We start from the raw sequence: 5,359 nt of genomic DNA, 5'->3' as shown, positions 1-5,359 counted from the left end.
GGAACTGTTTAGCGGCCACATTTCCAGACACCAGTGGAGGGCCAACCCGGCCGGTGGGCCCGTCAGGACTGGCAGCCTCGGACGTGCTGTGTCGGGGCTCTTCTGCGCACCAGGGCTTCTGGCAGGTTGTGATTTGAGTACACCTGGGGAAAGAGAGTGGGCAGGTTGAGGACAGAGTGATCAACCATCCTGGTTGGCCTGGGACTGGGGGATTTCCCTTGATGGGGACTTTCTGTGCTAAAACCAGGACCATGGTGGGCACACCAGGATGGCTGCTCATCTAGTCGAGGCACAATTTCAGGAGAGAAGATGCTGTTAGCAGAGGGTGGTAGCAAGAGTGCGAGGCTCAGCCTGGAAGGAGGCAGAGGGAAGGGAGGGAGGGTATCCACGTGGGGGCTTATCTGGAGGGCTCCCTACAGAGGTCTGTATCCCTGCATCCTGACCACACATCCTGAATTAGCACTTTGACAGACCTGGAGATGGAGCCAGGCAGGTTCAGTACCCAGCCCAGGTTACAGGGTGGGCAGGTAGTAGAACCAAATTGGTACCCTAACCTCCTCACGGTCATCTGCCAGCTCATCTGGCCCTGATTCCAACTGGAATGGGAACAGGTGTTGGCGAGTCCCCACACCTCTCTGCACCTCAGTTTCTCCATCTGTCAGCAAGTGTGTTGGATGAGAAAGGCTCTGAGGTATCCCGGCTCTCCTTTCCACCCTCCCTCTGGGAAGGAGACAAACTCATCTCCTACAGCTCTGATGTCCTGCCAGTGGACCCATGGCTTTTTCCTCATGGAGGACCTTGCTGTCCGAGGAGGGCATTTAGGTCAGATCCCCGCCCCAGGCCATTCCATCCCTCAAAGTCACCAATAAGGCATTCTGGGATCAGGAGGAAGGTGGAGGGTGCTACCAAGTAGAATCAGGAAGGAAATAAGGGGACATCCCTGGTGGCACAGTGGTTAAGACTCCACGCACCCAACGTAGGGGGGCCCGGGTTCCATCCCTGGTCAGGGAACTAGATCCTGCATGCCGCAACTAAAGGATCCTGCATGCCGCAACTAAAAAAAAAGATCCCTCACAGGACAACGAAGATCCCACCGTGTGCTGCAACTAAGACCCGATGCAGCCAAATAAATAAACCCACAGAACTGAGTAACTACCTTTCTCCAACACCTCTCCCCACCAAAAAAATGCCAGAAGTTTCTCTCCAGAGAGGGTAGTGGAGGGCATCTGGAATGAATTGCCTCAACCCTCTGGGTTGAGTGGGCTTACCTTGCTAAAATCTGAGTGACTGTGCCAGTTCTAAATGCAGCCTCAAATCCTTGGGCACTCCTCCCCTTGAGACTGAGGTCAGAGACCCCCCTCTTGAGTTTAGATGGAGCCGTGGCCACTTCCACCATGGAGAACGCAGACCATGTGTGCTTCTTGAGGCTGGTCATGAAAGGCAACAGGGTCTCCCTTGTTTGCTGGAGCGCCCACGGTTGAACCCCTGAGCTAAGCAAGAGAGGCTGGCACACGCGGGCTCTTGGTAGACTGTCTCTAGCTTTGAGTGGTTCCACTGGAGGCCCCAGTCATTGTACAGCAGAGACAAGCCATCCTCAAAACATCCACAAGCATAATAAAGCAAGCGGCGGCGTCTGCTCTGTAGCAACAGTAACGATGATGAAGGAAACACATGCATGCTCAAACCTGAGGCCACACACCCCGACCCACCCAGCTGTCCTCCTCAGCCAGGCTCCCAAAATGTTGGCAGCTCTGGAAATGCCTCTGCAAAGTCTCACCAGCCCAAGAGGAAAGACCTAAGAAGATGACAGCAGTAGCTACCCAAGAAAATGGCCTGATGGCGAGGTTCACTGCCAATATGCTCTACTCATGTGCTAGAGTTCCTTCTTTTTAGCCCACCGTTCTTTCTTTTTCTTTCTAATATCACAGCTTTATTGAGGTATAATTCACCTAACATAAAATTCGCTCTTTAATGTGTACTCAGCGGCTCATCATACGTTCAGTTAATCGTGCAACTATCTAATTCCAGAACATTTCCACCACCCCAAGAAGAAATCCCATACCCATTAGTCACTCCCCATTACACCACCACCCGCCATCTCCCCAGCCCCTGAAAACAATTCACCTACTTTCAAGTCTACATACTTGCCTCTTCAGGACATTGCATATAAATGAAATCATGTAATATGTGGCCTCATTGGACTGGCTCCTGTCAACTGAAAAAAATGCACAACCTAAAAGTTGAGAATTGTTTTATTTGGTGGACTTTCTGAGGATTTCAAACCCAGGAGGCAGCCTCTCAGATTGCTCTGAGGAACTGCTCCGAAGACGTATTGAAGAGGAACCAGGATACATAGTTTTGTAACAAAAACCAGGTGGTTATAACAACAAAAGATTACTGTTAATTAAAGAAAACCGGGCATCTCAAGTTAATTAACTTAGTGCTTTTTTTTTTTTTTTCTTGCGTTATGCGGGCCTCTCACTGTTGTGGCCTCTCCCATTTGCGGAGCACAGGCTCCGGACGCGCAGGCTCAGTGGCCATGGCTCACGGGCCCAGCCGCTCCGCGGCATGTGGGATCTTCCCGAAACGGGGCACGAACCCGCGTCTCCTGCATCGGCAGGCGGACTCTCAAGCACTGCGCCACAAGGGAAGCCCAACTTAGTGCTTTTTATGTATGCGAAGATGCTAGTCTGGGCTCATTGAAATCATTCCTTTGATATGCACCTCAGCTATCTGGGGCCAGTATCCTGTTCGTTCCCATCCTGAGTCCCCTCAGGGCTCACCATCAAGGTGCAGCTGTAGTGGCTTGATGGCTGCAACATCCTTTGTTCATTGATTTAGATTTAGATTCCATACTTTAGAAATTAAAAAAAAAGGAAAAGAATGGGGGAGAGGAGAAGGAAACAGGAAGAAAAAGGAAGAAGGAAGGGAAGGAGGGCGGGCGGAAAAACACCTCACGTACAATTTTTGGACTACACATAAACTCAAAAAGCTTGAAAGCTAGAGGCTCACAGAGTAACCAAGGCTTCAAAATCAGGAAATGATTTCTAAAACACCCAGCCACACTATCAATCAAGCAGGAGGATATAATAAAGACATTTCAGACCTGCAAGGCCTTTACTGACCTCCTTTGCATCATTTCTCACAGAGGTACTGAAGGATGTGCTCCACCCAAACAAGGGCATAAACCAAGAAATAAGATAAAGGATAGAAAATAAGAGAGCTAGCATCAACAGAAGCAAAAGGAATACTGAGGACATGGTAAAGGGAGATCCCAGGATGACACTTGCGCTGAGAGCATAGCGGTGATAATCCACATAGGAGGTCAGAAGGTTCAGGAAGCCACTTCTTCAATAAGATTAAACTGGTGACCTAGCTGAAGTGTCTGAACATCTTGAGAGATTTATACAACTGGTGAAGGGTTGAGGTAGAAATTGTGACAAATACATGGAATTTTTTTTTTCCATTTTTAAAATTTTTTGGCCAAGCCACGCGGCACGTGGGACCTTAGTTCCCCGACCAGGGATCGAACCAACACCCTCTGCGTTGGAAGCACAGAGTCTTAGCCACTAAACCAAGGAGGGCTTCCCTGGTGGCGCAGGGGTTGAGAATCCTCCTGCCAACGCAGGGGACACGGGCTCGAGCCCTGGTCCGGGAAGATCCCACATGCCGCGGAGCAACTAAATCCGTGTGCCACAACTACTGAGCCTGCGCTCTAGAGCCCACGAGCCACAACTACTGAGCCCATGCACCTAGAGCCCGTGCTCCGCAACAAGAGAAGCCACAGCAATGACAAGCCCACGCACCGCAACAAAGAGTAGCCCCCGCTCTCCGCAAACAGAGAAAGCCCGCGTGCAGCAACACAGCCAAATGTAGTTTTTATTTTTCTTTTTTTTTTTTTTTGCGGTACGCGGCCCTCTCACTGTTGTGGCCTCTCCCATTGTGGAGCACAGGCTCCGGACGCGCAGGCCCAGCGGCCATGGCTCACGGGCCCAGCCGCTTCGCGGCACGTGGGATCTTCCCAGACCGGGGCACGAACCCGTGTCCTCTGCATCGGCAAGCGGACTCTCAACCACTGCGCCACCAGGGAAGCCCAATAAATTTATTTTTTAAAACTAAGTTAAAAATAAACCGCCAGGCAGGTCCCTGGAATCTTAAGCCAAAAAAACAAAGCAATTCTTAATTCCATGGAAGTAAAAAGTCGTGCAGGGTTTGCCCGGTGGCGCAGTGGTTGAGAGTGCGCCTGCCGATGCAGAGGACGCGGGTTCGTGCCACAGTCTGGGAGGATCCCACATGCCGCGGAGCGGCTGGGCCCGTGAGCCATGGCCGCTGGGCCTGCGCGTCCGGAACCTGTGCTCCGCAGCGGGGGGGGCCACAGCGGTGAGAGACCCACGTACCGCAAAAAAAAAAAAAAAAGGCGTGCAGGAAGAAAGATAAATCAAGTCCACATACACAACTCAGATACATCTTGCTTGGCTTACCCCGCAGTTTCTTTTACAAGTAAATGTCAATATTTAAAAGTCAAGAGACTGCACATAAAATTCCAGAATCCTAGATTCTTTTTTGGAAAAACTGCAAGATCTAGGCAATCTGTGCCTACATTTCCGCACACCTGCGCTGAGAGGCCTTCCCAGCGTGTCACAGCCCAGCCCTGGGCAGTCTACAGCCGGGGCTTCTCTAGAGGCTATGAGAAGCCCGCGGGTAAGGCGCGGGGGTGGGAGGTGGTGGGAAGCACGCACTGACGACAAAGCGTCACCTCCTATACTCCGAATGAGGGCTGGGTACTGACCAGAGGGCCCCCAGGCCTCCCAGCCTCCGTTTCTGAACACTTTATTCTTCCCCACCGCCCCTCCCATTTTTCCGAAGTTGCTCAACACCTATCACTCACTTCAACTAGTCCGCACCCTGAGCGAACATCGCCCCAGCAGGAAAAAGGAGCCGGAAGTGATTTCCGGCTGGGGGGCAGGCAGCGAGCCTCGCTTCCGGCGGCGCGCCGAGTGACGTAAAAGGGCGCGCCGCGCAGCGTAGGCCGAGGGCTGTGCTGGGGCGTATGGAGGTCAGCTGGGGCGCTTGCGCCAGCGGCGACGGTGGCGGCGTAGGTCTCAGGGCCGGGGGGAAGAGGGTCCTGAGGAGCCTAGGTCCTGAAGGCATGGGGGTGTGGCCGGGAGGGGAGACCGGGAGGGCGCACGGGACGCAGGGGGTAGGGGTGGGGGACGGGGGGCACAGGGGTGGGGGCGGGCCCGGCCCAGAGCCGCGCCTGCTCGTGCGCACGCGCCCCTTTTCCGAGGTCCAGCGTGGCGGCCTGCGATCCCGCACTGGTTCTCCGCGCTGTCGCTGGCTGGCCTTCGTGCAAGTCGTT

The sequence above is a fragment of the Lipotes vexillifer genome, unplaced genomic scaffold (assembly GCF_000442215.2).
Source record: "Lipotes vexillifer unplaced genomic scaffold, Lipotes_vexillifer_v1.1 scaffold1359, whole genome shotgun sequence".
Lineage (NCBI taxonomy): Eukaryota > Metazoa > Chordata > Mammalia > Artiodactyla > Lipotidae > Lipotes > Lipotes vexillifer.
Note: the sequence above shows the minus strand (reverse complement) of the source record.